The sequence below is a fragment of the Ornithorhynchus anatinus genome, chromosome 1 (genome assembly GCF_004115215.2).
Source record: "Ornithorhynchus anatinus isolate Pmale09 chromosome 1, mOrnAna1.pri.v4, whole genome shotgun sequence".
NCBI classification, from domain to species: Eukaryota; Metazoa; Chordata; class Mammalia; order Monotremata; family Ornithorhynchidae; genus Ornithorhynchus; species Ornithorhynchus anatinus.
Window position 1 is genome coordinate 143611411 of NC_041728.1, and position 18679 is coordinate 143630089.

Here is an 18679-nt window from a genome sequence, read left to right on the forward strand (position 1 = left end):
AAGCTCCAGTCCAGGACAAGAAGTAGCCAACATGACTCCACTCAGACATCCTCTTTGTCATGGCTAAACTGCTCCTCCCTTTTCGCACCTCCTGCAGTTTGGTCATTGGCTAGATATAGCCTGCTCTCTCTATCTGCTATCTGCTCCTCTATATCTATCCTGAAGTATATATATCCTGATATTCTATCTGCTATCTCTGCTCCTCCTTCTCTCCCCATTGACCCTACTCCCTCCCTTAGCTCTACCCCTTCCCTGCCCCAAGGCACTTGTGCATATTTGTACATATTTAAAATTCTATTTATTTTATTAGTAATGTGTATGTATCTATAATTCTATTTATTTTGATGCTATTGTTGCCTAATTGTTTTGCTTTGTCTACTTCTAGACTGTGAGCCCATTGTTGGGAAGTGATTGTCTCTATTTGTTGTCAAATTGTACTTTCCAAGTACTTAGTACAGTGCTCTGCACACAGTAAGCACTCAATAAATATGATTCAATGAATGAATAATGAGATAGAGCCTGGGACTGGTAGTCAGGAGACCTGGGAAATAACATCTGCTGTCATTTGAAGCTATGTAGAGTACCCAGCATATCAATCAATCCATCAGTGGTATTTATTGAGGGCTTAATATTTGCAGAGTACTGTACTAAGTTCTTGGGAGTACAATTCAACAAAATAAGCAGATACTTTCCCTATCCATTCTCACCCGTCCATGTTCAAAACTAAAGGGAATTTTGTCACTAGTATGGTGAATCCAACAGGCATACAGAATGGAGTAGTGGATAGAGCCTGGGAGTCGGAAGGTCATGGGTTTTTATCGAGCTCCACCCCTTGTCTGCTGTGTGACCTTGGGCAAGTCACTTTACTGTGCCTCAGTTACCTCATTTGTAAAATGGGGATCGAGACTATGAGCCCCACGTGGGACAGGGACTGTGTCCAACCCGATTTGTTTGTATCTACCCCAGTGCTTGTACAGTATCTGGCACAGAATAAGCGCTTAAGAAATACAATTATTGTTATTATTTTATCACCAATCAGATCCTGCCTGGGGAAAACAAACAGAGGAGGTAGAGAGAGGAACAGATCATAAGGCAATGTTTTAATTAGAGGAATCTAAACAACAAGCTGTCCCAGAAGCCTATTATTTGCCATGGGAGTCACAGATGGGCAAGCCAGCAAGCCACAGGCCTAACATGTTCCTTTTGGAAAATAAAGCAAGGAAAGATTGCTGGGAAGATAGAGAAATTGCAACAGGATAAACAACCGAAAATGGTGTTTCTTTCAGGAAAAAAAAACTGTTTCTCTGGCTAAAAACTGAAACTAGGGGACTGGGAAAGCAGGAAAAACTTGGTTTCCCAGGAAACTGTATTCTCCAGGTTCAGAATCAATCAACTGATGGCATTATTGAGGATTTAGTTTGTGCAGAGTACCGTACTAAACATTTAGGAGGGTACAGTACAGTTGGTAGACAATCCTGAACACTGTACTAGGCATTTAGGAGAGTACAGTACAGTTGGTAGACAGTCCCTGGCCTCAAGAAGCTGATAATCTTACGGCCCATGTTTTATCTGGGAGCAGGAATGTGCCTCTATCTCACCCTTCTGTTCCTAGGCACTGGTGGCCATTGTCCTCCAGGATTTGGGCCACCTTAATCCCAAGGTCTAAGGTACAGCTGCTTTATTGTGTGTGTTTAGAAACGTCTCTTTTTCTGAAATTTAAAGTTTTCAACAGTAAAATGAAGGAAACAGTCCCTTCTCCACCTGGAGAGCATAAGAAGTAAAGATCTAATATTTGTCAAATGTTTGGAGCTCCTTGAAGCAAAATACAAGCATTAATATTGTCAGGCTGAATAGCCGAACAAATCAAACATGAATAAATGGAACACAAATCGCCTGATCTGAAAAACATTTACATTCCTAGCCAAAGACTTCTATTCCATGAACACCAAGGGGACAGTTACTCTGGGGAAAGTGGCTCCGTAATGGGAAAATCATGAATTTTGCCCAAACTACTTTTTGGGCAAAGGGTAGTCATAGATACCCTGGCCTACTTCAGGGAGGGTAGAAATGATGCCAAGGTGGCAACTTCTTTTCTCCTTGAGTGAGTTGTCTACACCCGCTCTCTCAAGTTCCTCTCCTCCATTTCTCTCTTAGGCTCCCTCTAATCTGGCTTCTGTCCCCTTCACTCCACAGAAACTGCCCTCTCAAAGATCACAAATGATCTAATCCTTGTCAAATCCAATTGCCTCTACTCCATCTTAATCCTCCTCGACCCCTCAGCTGCCTTTGACACTTAACTATTCCCTTCTCTGGAAACATTTATCCAAACTCTAACCTTGGCTTCACTGACACTATCCTTTCCTGGTTCTCCTTCTAAGAGAAGCAGTGTGGCTCAGTGGAAAAGAGCTCGGGCTTGGGAGTTAGAGGTCATGGGTCGAATTCCGGCTCTGCCACTTGGCAGCTGTGTGACTGGGCAACTCACTTGACTTCTTTTTGCCTCAGTTACCTCATCTGTAAAATGGGGATTAACTGTGAGCCTCACATGGGACAACATAATTACCCTGTATCTACACAGTGATTAGAACAGTGTTCTGCACATACTAAGCGCTTAACAAATACCAACATTATGATTATTATCCCTCTGGCCACTCATTCTCAGTCTCTACCTCCCACCCTCTAATCTTGTTGGTTTAACCTTCACAACATTACTAAAATCTGCCCTTTCCTCTCTATCTAGACTGCTTCCACGCTAATCCAATCATTTGTCCTAACCTGCCTTGACTACTGTATCAGCCTGCCTTGCCTGACCTCCCTGTCTCCTGTCTCTCCCCACTCCAGTTCATAATAAGAATAATAATGACGGTATTTGTTAAGTGCTTACTATGTGCCAAGCACTGTCCTAAGCACTGGAGTATAGATACAAGGTTATATCAGGTTGTACCATGTGGGGCTCAAAGTCTTAATCCTCATTTTATGGATGAGGTAATTGAGGCACAGAGAAGTTAAATGACTTGGTCAAGGTCACACTCTTGACTCTGCTGCCCAGATAATTTTTCTACAAAAACATCCGGGCCATGTTTCCCCACTCTTCAAGAAACTTCAGTGAATGCCCAAATACCTCTAAATCTAACAGAAACAATTTACCACCAGCTTTGCCTCCTCTTACCCTCACTCACTACTCTGCTATTACTGCCCAGCCCACACACTTCACTCTTCTAATGCCTACCTTCTCACTGTACCTTGATCTCGTCTATCTCTCCACTGACCTCGCGATCATGTCCTGCCTCTTGTCTGAAATGCCCTCCCTCTTCATATCAGGCAGAAAATTACTCCCTCCTCCTTTAAAGTCTTTTTGAAGGCCCACCTCCTCCAAGAGGCCTTCCCTGACTGAGCTCTCTTCATTTTCTTCCACTCCTCTCTGCATGGCCTTGACCTGCTCCTTTTATTCATCTTCCCTTCCAGCTTTATTGCATTTATATGTACATATTTGTTATTTTAGATTGTTAGCTCATTGTGGGCAGGGAATGTGTTTGTTATACTGTTATATTGTACTCTCCCAAGCGCCTAGTCCAGTGGCCTGCACACAGTAAGTGCTCAATAAATATGACTGACTGATTGGGAGGTTCCTCTTGAATTTTACCTTGATCTAGACCTGAACTGGAGATGTTTCTTCCCCGCTGCCTGGCAGGGAAGTAGCATGGAGTAGTGGATTGAGCAACTTGAGAATCAGAAGGTCATGGGTTCTAATCCAAGCTCTGCCACTTGTCTGCTCCGTGGCCTTGGGCAAATCATTTCTTTGAGTCTCGATTACCTCATGTGTAAAATGGGGATTAAGACTGTGAACACTCTGCTGGACAGGGACTGTATCTAACCCGACTTGCTTGTATCCACTCCAGTGCTTAGTACAGTGCCTGGCACACAAGTGCTTAAGAAATGCCTTAATTATTATTATTATCGGAAAGCTTTGCAGATGGTCTGGGGGAGAACTCAGAGGACTCCTGTCCTCCAATGGGTTTTGAAGCACAGGTCTCTGGCTTTGAAAGGGGTCCAGGTTTGGGTAAGAGCTGTCCCTTAGATTGCATGCTCTGCATGTCCAGGATCCCATTGGATTGATCACTCTTGTCGAAGTGTTGATAGTTTTTTGAAGTTTCCTTTGCCCCTGGACCCAGAGCTTTAGCATTATCATAAAGAGAGCTTCCAAAACAGCACTTTTATGTCCTGGAGTGACTTCCATTTTGAAAGTCACTCCAGCTTTCAGAGGTGAAAACAGACTCTTGTTAATGGTCTCATAGTTCCCTACCTGCCTGTTTCCCTCTTAAAATCAATTATTTTTCCCACATTTTTTTCCCAAGCTGTTCAGTCAGAAATTGCTATGAAGGTGGACATTTTAAATAACAATTCCATTTATTTCTGGAATCTGAAAAAATCAAAAGCAGGCTGTGCCTACAATAATTGCTGCAGCCCAGAAACCTCAAAATACCCTTAAACAATGTCAGTGGATTATAAATTACTGTATGCTATATTGATGTAGAATTGTTTCATGTTCCTTTCCCAAATGGCAAAATATTGGTAATATTATTTTTCTAAGACTAAACAAAGTAATCAAGAATGTTTTCCGTATGAATGTCTAAAGGTGTAGCAAAAAATCACATCAAAGAGATTGTTTTTACAACGTGCTGAAGATCACAGAAAAAGTTAAGGGAGACGGTTCTCTCCGCTTTTGTGTTGCTATTAGTGTTGGTCTTTAGGGTACAGTGTCCTCTTGGGTTTCTCTGTTTGTTTTTCTACTGCTTTACTCTTGCTCTGATCAGGACCTTTTGGATTAAGAAAATGCAAAGCATGGACATTTCTCCACTCCAGGACAAAATAAACATTTATTTTGAAGATCCAAAGAATACACTGGGGTAAGTAAAATAAATAAATAAATAAATAAATAAATAAATAAATAATCAGTGTCTTTTGACATAATTTTACAATTGAAAAGGAAATATTTTGGCCTAACTTCAACACAAAAAATTGAAACACAACAATGAAGATTTGGCTGGGGGTTGTCCCTAATTATTTTAGTAAATGCTTCTCCATCTATAGTAATAATAATAATAATAACGTTAATAAAATTAACTGTGCTATATGGTAAGCTATTACTATGTGTCAAGCACTACAAAGCTCTGGGGTATATACAAATAAGCAAACTAGACAAGGTCCCTATGCTACATGGGGCTCATGGTCTCAGATATTTATAATATTTACAAAACAGATTCATAATCTCTTGAAATAATAATGATGGCTTTTGTTAAGCACTTACTATGTGCAAAGCACTGTTCTAAGCGCTGGGGAGGACACAAAGTGATCAGGTTGTCCCACATGGGGCTCACAGTCTTAATTCCCATCTTACAGTTGAGGGAACTGAGGCACAGAGAAGTTAAGTGACTTGCCCAAAGTCACACAGCAGACAAGCAGCAGAGCCGGGATTAGAACCCATGACCTCTGACTCCCTAACCCGTGCCCTTTCCACTGAGCCACGCTGCTTGAAAAGGCAAGCAGGACTGTTTTCCTTTGTTTTTACTGCATGAAAGACACCTTGATTTTATAGGGTTTTTTCATTTTATTATGTAAAACTACAAATCATAAAAAGTATTATTCTACTGGTATTTTCCTATTGTGTTTGGTACATATTTTGGAGTATATGTCCGTGACTGTACATTCTGCTAGATATGATTTAGTGAAAAATCCAGTAGCCAGACCTAATATGAAACTATGTAATATAATTCCAACCTATCCTAATAGAAATATAAATCACCAGAGCAGAGATGTGAATGATCAAACTAGAAATTACCAATCAAAAAGTAGAAATACAGTTTTCCTTCTAGTTCATATATGAAGGTTTTGAAAATGAGATTTTCTCAATGTGTGGATCCAGTTGATAAGAGCAATCTTCCAGAAGCCTCTGCTCTAAGACAGTTATTCCATTTTCGATTGCTGCAGCCCAGACTGACCTATCTTTGACAACTGTTTCACAACTCTCCATTGCTATGCCATATTGTTCATGGTTTTGCTTCATTATATGTTTAAAGAGTTTTGTCCAGCCTTTAGTAAGTAGTAGAAATCATAACAGTAGTATTTATTAAGCACTTGTGTGTATGCATTGCTCGGTGTGTAAAGCATTGCACTGTGACAAAAAGAAAAAAAAACAGATAAGAATTAGAAACATCCCTTTATTTCTAGGGGCTCAAAATTGAAGAATAAAGGGGATGGAGATGGAAGTTTGACAAAAGATACACATGGAAAATTGCAGTAATAAAAACACAAAAAACAATGTGAGACAAGGCTGAGGTCCAATGGGTTGGGTGGCAAATAGGACCATCCAAGAGACAACTTATAGTATTACTGTCTTGGTCATCCCGAGTCCAGTTACAGCAAAAGCCATCCCAATATGCTCAATTTGGTGGAGTTGCTCGGCTGCAGTTTAAGTCTCCCACAGGTGCAAGGAGCAATGCGAGCAAAGGTTTAGTTTGGCATGGTGTGGAAGTGTAAGTGTGTTGTCAGTGGTCCACAGTGGTTGGGGGCCAAGGGGCACACCGCCAGAGTTTGACCCTGAGATCACCCCATTTCAATTCACCATAAGGTATGTGCCATTGTCTACATGCCTTCAAACATTCACCTCTCATCTCTCCACCCTCTTTCTTCTCCCTTCTGTGTCATCTACGCACTCGGGTCTGTATCGCTGAATCACTTTGATACTTCTCCTCACCTTCCCAGCACTTATGTATTTATCTTTATAGTCTGTTGGTGTCATTGTAATTTTTTTTGATGTCTGAATTTCCCTCTAGGCTGTACTTTCCTTGAGGACAAGGATCATGTCAACCAACTATTTTGTATTGTACTTTCCCAAGTACTTAGTATGGTGCTCTGAACACTAAACGATCTATAAATACTGTTAATTGATCGACTGACTGTTGGGCTATTCAGCAAAGTCTGAAAGTGGTAACTGGCAGGGAAAATGTATGGAATAAGAATCAGTAAGGGAAGGTTTCCTGAAGGTGTTGTGATTTCAGCAGATCTTAACAAATCAGTGGTATTTATTGAGTGTTTACAGAATGCAGAACACTGTACTAAGTGCCTGGGAAAGTACAATACAGCAGAGTTGGTAGACGAGAGGCCTGCCCACAACTTGCTTACAATCTATAGGGGGAGACAGACATTGAAATAAATTACGGATAGGCTACATTGTAGAGTATAAGGATATTTATGTAAGTGCTGTGAGCTGGGGTGAATATCAAAGTGCTTAAGTGGCAGAGAGCAAAGTGTGTAATGGACATAGAGGAGAAGGTGGAGGAGAAATGAGGACTTAGTCAAGGCAGGGTTGTTGCAGGGTATATGATTTTAGGAGAATTTTTAAGATGGGGAGAGTGGAGGACTTTCAAATATGAAGGAGAATGTAATTCCAGGCCTAAGGGAGGATATGGTTATGGGCAAGAGGTCAGTTGTGGGATAGATGAGAACAAGGTACAGAGAGTAGGATGGTGTTAGAGGAAGAGAGTGTGCAGCTTAGGCTGTAGTAGGAGATCAGTGAGGTAAGGTAAGAATGAGAGAGCTGATTAAGCACCCTAAAGCCAATGGTAAGGAGTTTCTGTTGATGTGAAGGTGAATGAGCAACCACTGTAAGTTTCTGAGGAATCGGGAGACCTAAACTGAGAGGCTCTTAGAAAAATGATCTGGGTAGCAAAATGAAGTACGGAATGGAATTCCATGCAGGAGGGAAGGAGTGAACAAGAGGTCTGAGGTAAATAATAATAATGATGGTATGTGTTAAGTGCTTCATATGTGCCAAGAACTTTTCTAAGCGCTGGGGTAGATACGACATGATCAGGTTGTCCCACTTGGGACTCATGGTCTTAGTTCCCATTTTACAAATGAGGAAAATGAGGCCCAGAGAGGTGAAGTGACTTGTCCAGAGTCACACAGCTGACAAGTGGAGGAGCCAAGATTAGAACCTTTGACTTTCAAGCCCATTCTCTTTCCTCTAAGCTATGCAAGCCATGCTGCCCTGCAGTCCCCCAGCACTGAGCCCCCAAACAGACATGTCAGTTCCTTGGCTGAGCTGAGGCAGACAAAGGCTCAGTGCCAAAGAAAGAAAGAGAATCAGCTTTGATATAAATCATAATTAAATAGTCATAGTCTGGCATTTTGGACCTTCAGCTCTGGATAGGACTATTTAGGAGAAATTGCAAATAAATAAAAACATATATATCCATGGTCTAAGCTGGCTTGTGCCTCATAGGGAAGGTGCATTTTTAGGAGTGCTTTGAAGACAGGAGGGATGTAGTTTAGCAGTTGAGAAAACAGTGAATAGAAAATGAGGGGCTAGATGGTGGAGAGCCAGTTGATTAGGGTTTGATTATGCTTTTTCTTTTTGTGAGAAGAAAAGGGTAGCCATTTGAAGTTTTTGAGAAGAGGAGTGATGTATTCTATGTTGCATTTTAAGAAAAAGACTGATACGGATTTTGAAAGATGGCCAATCACCTGGCTTTATACTGGCCAGTCCTGTTCAAGGGAGTTAGGATAGGAAGGTCTTTGCCAACCTATTTCCTGTGTCCCCCCTCTGACCTGGAACTCCCTCCCCTTCCTTATATGCCAGCCAACCAATCTCCAAACCTTCTAAGGCTCATTAAGATGACATCTCCTCCAAGAGGACTTCACTAATTAAACTCTTTTTCCTGACTGGCTTTCCCTTTTGCATCATCGAAGCACTTGGATCTGTATCCTTTGGACACTTGGTATTCACCTCACACTTGGCCCCACAGAACTTATGTACATACCTGTCATTTATTTATATTAATGTCTGTCTCTCTGGATTGTAAGCTCACTGTGGACAGGGAACATGTCTACCAATTCTGTTATACTGTACTCTCCCATGAGCTTAGTTCTCTGCTCTGCACTCAATAAGAACTCAATGAATACCACTGATTGATTGATTGATTGATTGAGGGGCTACAGGGGGGTAGAGCAACTGCTGGAGGGTGGTGTTGTTCAGGATGAGGAGACTTGTGTTTGCTACAAGGCTGAGAGGCAAGGAGCAAAGGAAAAGAAGAGATTGAAGATAGTGGTGATAGAGGGGAAGAGGTAAGGGAAAAGTATTTTTAAAGATGGGGTTGATAGAGTTCATAGTCAAATAGAAGGATTTGAGTTGAAAGCAAGCAGATTTTTCCATTATAACTAAAGTTCAGAACACACCTCAATAATTGATCAGGATTTATCACCCTATAATGTTGTTGCCCTCTGAATCACTTTGAGTTGATTATCAAATTTAGAAAAGGACTGAAGCTGTATTAAAATATGATAAAAATGAAAGTTCATTATGTTCTGACTTGTTTGAGACTTACCAGAATTGCCAGTTTCACTTACACATGCCTCTGGTCCAAAATTGATCATTCATCAGAGTTCCATAAAAATATTAAATTGGGCTGACCTCTCTTTGTATAGAATCAATGCTCAAAAATCTTTATTTATGTTCTCCATTGGCTACAAAATTGAGTTCAGAGAAGTTATTACATTGACATTTAATATTGTTCAGTTAGAGGTTTTCATTTTTAAAATCTTAAATATGAAAACATTTCTGCAATCATACATGCAAATCTGACTGTAGTTCACAAAAATGATCTCCAGTATTTCAAATGAATGCAGAGTTTGTGTCTACCAAATGTACTGTATTCTCCCAAGTACAGCTAAGTACATGTTCTAAGTATTTATTGATAATGAAGATCTGTCTTCCCCTTCAGTCTATAAGCTTGTTGTGGGCAGGGAATGTGGATGTTTGCTGTTATAAGTAACTCTCCCAAGTGCTTTAGTACACTGCTCTGCACACAGTAAGCCATCAATAATTATGTTTGAATGAATGAATAAGTAAATGTGATTGAATGAATGAATATGTCAGGCCTTGTACACAGTAAGCCATCAATAAGCACCATTGTCTGATTCAGTGAAATTTAACTGTTCATCTAATTACTTATGATTCAACTAATTGTAATTTATGTCTGATTTTAGCAATGCCTTGAAGGTTGAACTATCAGGATTTGGTGACATTAAATATGTGAAAAGAATGAGAGAGATGAGTCAAGGATTTAAGTCCCAAATGTGAGGACTCAGCCAATGTCATACCTGGTTTCATAGCTGTTTCCAGTATAGCCTAACTGGAATCAATAGGAGAAGATGAAGTAGAAACCAAAAACCCCTGGATTTGGTTTTTGGAGGTTTTTTTTTTAATAAATGGGAGGCAGCCACAAGGCACAGTATCATGGAGAGAGAACAACTGTATTCACACACTTGTTTCACAGGAAAGCATGCTAAAATGTTCTGGGACACAAGGGTATGATTTCAGGTTTTTGTGGACAGCTAAGCTAAACACCAATCCTTGTGTTGGACTATGCTAGTCCCGTTTAGAATAAAGATTGGAAGTCCACCAAAACTCCATCCTAATTATGTAGATATCTAAATATTATATGGCAAGCTAAGCTTCAGACTGGTCTAAACCTATAGGTCTTTGTGTAGTAAGTCATCCAAACTTTAAAATGGAAAGGAGAAGAAGCCAGGTTTCAACCAAAATCAAACCTCAAGGCATTTCATCAAAGCCAGGAAAATCAAACTGCAGAGTTCCTATTCATGCCCATTCTAAATATGCTCACTGTCACATGATCATCTTGTGTTGAAGCAGCATTGTCTATGATTCCCTAGATGGTTTATGAAAATGTGGAGGTCTCATGAGTTCAGGGAAGTCTTCTTTACTATATCCTGTAAGTTCTGCAGAGTGCCCGAACAATGGCATAGATGCAGTGGATGCTGAATAATGAGAAAAGCTAATCAAAAAAGTGACAGTCTTCCTGAGAAATAATTTACCCACTTCCTAGATCGTATAATGTAAATTTCAAAGATAAATAATCGACTGTACAAATCAATGCAATTGTTCACACTGCGGGAAATAAAGAACAAATATCAGAGCAGTCAACTGAAAACAGAATAAAAATACCTGATTGACACTGCAAAAACATAATCGTAATAATGATTATGACAATAGTAAAGGCACTTTAAGCTTTCTCTTTTTGAGCACACCACAGGAGAAGATTGAAATAGTTGCTCTGAAAATGAACTGAACATAATCACACAAATATCAATCAAAAACATTCAAATTTTAGTCAAAAGAAAGAAGTTTGGAAAAATGGTACCCCAAGTCAGTGTCCTTAAGAAAAAGGGTTTATAATGAAATGATCAACTCACATGTGTGTATGTATATGTGTATACATATATATGTGCAAATATCACACATTTTATATTTGTAAACCATATATATCTATTATTGTTTTAATGTTTGTCTCCCCACCTATTCACTAGGCTGCTTGGATTATCTTTCTACAGAAATGCTCAAGAAATGTCAAGCCCGCCCCCTTCAAAAATCTCCAGTGGTTGCCTATTCACCTCTGTATCAGACAAAAACTCCTCACTTTTGGCTTTAAAGCCTTCCATCACCTTGCCCCCTCCTACCTCACCTCTCTTCTCTCCTACATTCCAGCCCGCACACTCCGCTCTTCTGGTGCTAGCCTTCTCACTGTGCCTCGATCTCACCTGCCTCGCTGCCAACCTCTTGCCCACGTCCTACCACTGGCCTGGAATGCCCTCCCTCCTCAAATCCGCCAATCACTCTTCCCCTCTTCAAAGCCCTACTGAAGGTACACCTCCTCTAAGAGGCCATCCCAGACTGATCCCCACATTTTCTCAGCTCCCACTCCCTTCCACGTCACCATGACTCACTCCCTTTGCTCTTCTCCCATCTCCCCACCCCACAGCACTTAAGTATCTATGTATATATCTATAATTCTGTTTATTTATACTGATGCCTGTTTACTTGTACTGATATCTGTCGCCCCCTTTCTAGACTGTGAGCTCATTGTGGGGAGGGATTGTGTCTTTTTATTACTGTACTGCACTTTCCAAAGCACTTAGTACAGTGTTCTGCACACAGTAAGTGCTCAATAAATATGATTGAATGACCGAATGAATGTTGAAGGTTTCTGACTAAAGAATAACCTTGGGCATTCCATGAGATAGACAAGCCCAGCAGGAATCCTGGAAATAGAAAACTAGGCTCACGTGACAGGTGAAAACTATGGAAACAACGGCCTGCTGGGTCAAGTCTCTATGGTCCTACATTTTTTATGGTATTGTTTAAGCACTTACTATCTGCCAGGCACTGTACTAAGCACTGGGGTTGATATAAACTAGGCAAATTGGACCCAGTCCCTGCCCCACATGGGGATCACAGTCTAAATCACCATTTTACAGATGAGGGAACAGAGGCACAGAGAAGTCAAATGATTAGAACCCAGGTCCTTCTGACTCTCAGGCCCACGCTCTAACCACTAGACCATGTTGCTTCTCAAGTCTATATTTAATTAATCAATAATATTTATTGAGCATCTGAGCTCAGAACACTTAACTAAATCACTATGGCTTTAAGTGGGTTTCATAGAGAAAAAATGGTTGTGTGTACTCGCAATGCACTACAGCTCTGCCTGCCTATTCTCACAAGGGATTCTGTGCCCATCAAGGAAGAGAGACTGCAAATGGTGCTGTACAAACCACTAGCACTTCATTCATTCAATCAGATTTATTGAGTGCTTACTGTGTGCAGAGCACTATATTAAGCTCCTGGAAAGTACAGCAGCATGGGTTAGTGGAAAGAGCCCGGGCTTGGGAGTCAGAGGTTGTGGGTTCTAATCCCATCTCTGTGTGACTTGGGGCAGGTCACTTAACTTGTCTCTGTGCCTGAGTTACCTCATCTATAAAATGGGGATTAAGGCTATGAGCCCCACGTGGGACAACCTGATTACCTTTTATCTACCCCAGAGTTTAGAACAGTGCTAGGCACATAGTAAGTGCTAAACAAATGTCATAATTATTATTATTATTACAGTTTGACAACAGATAGAGACAGTCCCTACCCAACAACGGGCTCACAGTTGCAGGCTCTTGGACTTGAGGTTTCAGGGCTGAGGTTCATCTGTCATTCTCAACATGGAACCACCCGTTATTGGGTAAGGATTGTCTATTTGTTGCCAAACTGTACTTTCCAAGCACTTAGTACAGTGCTTTGCACACAGTAAGTGCTCAATAAATACAATTGAATGAATGAATGAACCTAATCAATAGGCTCTAGACCTTAGTCAAGGTGTAAAGAACTGTAGTATTGTCTTTCTCTAAGGCTAAGAGATCTGCACCTCATATAGATACTACATTTGAATCCTTGAGAAGTTGCATCAGTTTCTCCTATGAGTCCTCCTCAAAGGTAAATGGCATAATAAAAAAGTCTAGAAGCTAGTCAGTGGCCTCACACTAGAGCTATTCTGACCACTCTACAGCTGTGCGGAGTGGAAAACATGAGGTGATTGAGTGACAGCAGGATATCCAAATGACTGCTTCATGGTGAGCTGAAATTGGGAAAAGGGCGGAAAATGTTTTAGGGCACAGAGTGATAAAATCTCAGACAATGTTGCAGCCAAACTGAAAGTTGGGAATAAATTACATGAATAGATCAGCATTACATCCTAAAATCAAAAAAAGGAGCAGCTATTTTTATATTAATAATTCTAGTCTTTGTGGTAGTCATAGTAATAATTGTAATAGCAGTAGCCTTTAATGAGCCTGCACCATGCTAGACCTTTAGAAAGTATAGAATGACTGTGACCCAACACTCCCCACAAGACGTTTATCCTTACATAACAGTAAGGAGTTATGTATACACTATTTACAACTTGAGGAATCTAAATAAACTCCTGGAGATCCATTTATACATGAACCCTGAGATGGATGTAAATTCCTAAGTGGTCTTGGAACAAAGACTTCATAAGGTTAAGAGACAAGAAGGCAAAAGCAAAATCAACACCAGGTGAGGCAAACATCAAACATGACAGGTAGTAAAAGGGACAGACTTTTTACGTGCACAATACATGACTCCAGGACCTATTGAAGTCTTTTGCATCTCACCCACACTGAATCAATCAGTCAATCAATTAATCGTATTTGTTGAGCACTTACTGTGTGCAGAGCACTGTACTAAGTGTTTGGGAGAATACAACACCCCAGATATGATAGACTTGTTCCCTGCCCACAGAAAAGCTTACAGTCTAGAAGAGGAGTTTACTCTTGTAGGTGAACTTTATTTGAGCATACGGATCTGGACCCTAAAACATTTTGATTTTCATCCCACCTACACAGCAATTATGCATATAATTATCTATAAATTAGAAGCAGCGTGGCTCAGTGGAAAGAGCACGGGCTTTGGAGTCAGAATTCATGGGTTCGAATCCCAGCTCGGCCACTTGTCTGCTGTGTGACTTTGGGCAAGTCACTTAACTTCTCTGTACCTCAGTTCCCTCATCTGTAAAATGGGGATTAAGACTGTGAGCCCCACGTGGGACAACCTGATTCCCCTGTGTCTACCCCAGCGCTTAGAACAGTGCTCGGCACATAGTAAGCGCTTAACAAATACCAATATTATTATTATTATTATTATAATTTATTTTAATGTCTGTCTACCTCTAGTCTGAAAATTTCTTGTGGGCAGAGATTATGTCTACTTACCTTGTTGTATTGCACAATCCCAAGTCTTTAGTTTGGTGTTCTGCATAGAGTAAGTGCTCAATAAATGCCATTGATTGACTGACTGATTCAGTGCCAGTGGCATGTTGTTTGAGTAGAAAGGACATTGATTTTTTTTAATGTATTTGTTAAGTGCTTACTATGGGCCAGGCACTGTGCTAAGTGCTGGGTTAAATAGAAGCCAAGCACATTGGACGCAGCCCCCATCTCACACAGGGCTCACAGTCCTAATCCACATTTTACAGACAAGATAACTGAGGCACAAAGAATTAAGCAATTTGCCCAAGGTCACAAAACAGACAAGAGGTGGAGCCAAGATTAAAACCTAGGTCCTTCCATTCAGTAGTATTTATTGAATGCTTACTGTGTACAGAACACTGTATTAAGCACCTGGGAGAGAATAATGCAACAATAAACAGACACATTCCCTGTCCACAATAAGCCTACAGTCTAGATGGGGAGAGAGACAGTAAAATAAACTATAGGTGGTTACATATGTAAGTATAAGTGGGGTGGGGTGAAAATGGGATGAAAATCAAAGTGCTTTACACTACAGATCCAAGTGAATAAGCAAGTACAATCTCCTCTTGGTATTTGCTAAGCGCTTACTATGTGCTGAGCACTGTACTAAGCGCTGGGGTAGATACAGGGTAATCAGGTTGTCCCACGTGAGGCTCACAATCTTAATCCCCATTTTACAGATGAGGTAACTGAGGCACAGAGAAGTTAAGTGACTTGCCCACAGTCACACAGCTGACAACTGGAAGAGAAGGGATCCTTTTGGGACCTCCCTGTGTTCTCTGATTCTCAGGCCCATGTTGTATTTACTAGGTCACGCTCCTCCTCACACTCATAGTTATACTTTTTCCTGTAGCTCTAACAAAGTGAGACTATGGAATAGTTCCTCTACTAGTTATCTACTTCACCCAACAGGTGTAACTCAGATCTGGGACCTATACAGCTAGCCAGAGAACTGTAGTGCATTTTCAGTGTCCTCACATTATCATGTAACTCTTTTAATAATTTTCATTGCCCGAATGAAATATTTCCTATCTAGTAACAAGAATCCTCTGCAGTGGATGAGGCAAGCAAGAGGCAGGCTTACACCACAGAGTACCTTAGAGTTTGATAGCAGCTTTACTTCCCTTCAATCAATTAACCAATGGTATTTATTGAGCACTTGCTGTGGGAGGAGCACTCTACTGCACACTTAAGAGTGTACAATATAACAGAGTTGGTAGACACGTTCCCTGCCCACGACAAGCTTAAATTCTAGAGGGGGAGTAAGGCATTAATATAAATTAATTATAGATGTTCACATAAATGCCATGAGGCCGAGGGAGGGGTGAGTAAAAGGAACAAATTCAAGTGCTAAATTTCGTTTGGTAACTAAATATTCAAGTCCAGAAAATCCTCAGACAATGAAAGGTAATGAGCCTGGATCTTAACAGGAAATGATAGGAACAGCATCTGGGACTGCTGAGAGAAGACTAAGCAAAGCAGTAGATGGCGATCTTGCCTACATGTAAGACTCGGGGTGACTTCTGGAGAGAACAAATATTTCAAAAATTCTGTGATTCTTTTCAGTAGACTAAGACACTTTTCACACTCTTCACTTTTCACACTCTGTGACATCCTCTTTAAATTCTAAGGGATATAAACATAGCAGTGCTCTGAAGTAAATTATGTGGTTAGCGGCCTTTCCCTTCCCTCACCACCCCTCTCAGGGTCGCATCTGAAGAGTTTCCAGTACTCTGCCGGTCTTGGCTAGGGGAGAGAGAGTCAAGCGGAGGCCTACCCATTCCATTCCTAGCTTGGGCAGTGGCTAGAGAGTGGAAGGCAATCTGTTACAAGTCAAAACTGACCCATGCTGGGCAGCAGCGGCAGTGGAGAGAATGGAGGGTGGAGACTCAAGTTTACTGTGCGGAAGGAGGCAATGGTAAACCACTTCTGGATTTTTACCAAGAAAACTCTATGAATACACTATCAGAACGATTGCAGATGGAGAGCGGGATGTTCTGGGAGGGATGTGTCCGTGGTATCGCTATGGGTCAGAAACGACTTGTCCGCATAAGACAAGTGAGCTTTCTCTGCATGGGGCAGTGGTGTCATTTGAACTTCAGGGTTCTATTTGAGGCTTTCTCTGCTTCTCTGTTTATCAGAGTGACCTTGGCAGGATCATTAGATCACTCTTTACTTCAGTTTTTTTGCCTATAAGAGGATTCCCTTCCCCAGTGACAATCTATTGAACACAGAATTCAACACCCTTGAATGGAAAACATTTCAGATATGCAATAATTATGTTATTCAATAAATATTTGGAGGTCTACCATTCAAAATAGTTAAATGGTGAAATAAGTACTTATTAAATTACCCTTCTCAGAATCTTTAAAACCATTTAGTTGCCAAGTAGAATTCAGAATATTTTTGTATTCTGCACATAAAATGTTTAAATCGGAATACTTTTCTTATGCATGGAACCAAACACTTTTCTTATGGTTCACCAGAAAAGTGTATAGAATCTGCAAAGCTGGGAGCTAATAATCCTTCTCACACTCTAATCAATTTTTCATTCTCTTCATTGCTTCACTTCAATGAAATAATCAATTGATCAAAAAAGATATTTATTGAGTGCTTAGTATATGCAGAACACTGAACTAAGTGCTTGGGAATCCCTTCCCACAAGTAGTTTGCTTTCAGTCTTACTTTCATTGGGCAGCAGCATGATGTTATTGATAGAGCATGGGCCTGGGAGTCAGTAGGTCATGAGTTCTAACCCCAATTAAGCCACTTGTCTGCTGTGTGACCTTGGGCAAGTAATTTCACTTCTCTGGGTCTCAGTTCCATCATTTGTAAAATTGGGATTGAGACTGTGAGCCTCATATGGGACAGGGGCTGTGTCCAACCCAATTTGCTTGTATCCACCCCAGCTCTTAGTGGGTGGATTCATAGTGAGAACTTAACAAATGGTGTAATCATTATTCAGTCATATTTATTGAGCACTTACTGTGTGCAGAGCACTGTACTAAGTGCTTGGTAAAGTACAATACAAAAATAAACAGTGATACTCCCTGTTTACAGTGAGCTTACACTCTAGAGATCTAGACACTCCAAAGTCACCAGTTGATTTACAGTCGTCGGATGGAATTCACTCTATTATTCTCCTTGAACTCTTCGCTGTCTTAAGTACTGTGGACCATCCCCTTCTCCCTGAAACACTTTCAAACTTTGGTTTTCCCTACTTAGCACTACTCTACTTATCCTACCTTGCTAATTGCTCCTTTTCAGCTTTACTTTCAATTCATTCCCAAACTGTGACTGTACTGCAGGCTCTGTTCTGGATCACCCTAATATTCTTATTCCACATTCCCTTTTTAAAGGAAGTCATTGGCTATCATGGCTTTGACTACCACCTCTGTGCAGAAGACTCTTAAATCTATCTTCCCAGGTTAGACCTCTCTTGTCTTATGTCAGCGAGTCATTTCTGACTCATAGAGAAACCATGGACACATGTCTCCCAGAACACCCCACTCTCCATCTGCAATTGTTCTGGTAGTGGATCCATAGAGTTTTCTTGGTAAAAAATACGGAAGTGGTCTATCTTTACTGCCTTCCTTGCAGTAAATTCAAATCTCCGCCCTTGACTCTCCCATGCTGCTGCTGCCCAGCGTGGGTGAGTTTTGACTTGTAGCAGATTGCCTTCCACTCGCTAGCCACTGGCCAAGTTAGGAATGGAATGGGTAGGCCTCTGCTTGACTCCCTCTTCCATAACCGAGACTGGTAAAGTACTAGAAACTCTCCAGGTGCATCCCTGAGAGGGGTTAGACCTCTCACCTTAACTATAATCCTACATTTTCTCTTGCCTCCAAGATATCCCCACATGGATGTCAAATTCAACATGTCTACCGACTCAGTTATATAGTACCCTCCCAAGTACCTAGGTACAGTGGTCTGCACACAGTAAATACTCAATAAATACAATTGATTGAATTGTATTCAGTTGAGAAAGCAAATTTCTCAACTTCCTAAA

General features: G+C 40.9%; 1 non-coding gene across 1 annotated transcript; it reads left to right on the top strand.

The window, feature by feature from the left end:
* The first annotated feature begins 16366 nt into the window (after nucleotides 1–16366).
* Nucleotides 16367–16504, top strand: LOC114815550. Its single transcript, XR_003763343.1, has one exon. It is a non-coding gene; the product is annotated as a small nucleolar RNA SNORA7 (small nucleolar RNA).
* Nucleotides 16505–18679: the final 2175 nt, after the last annotated feature.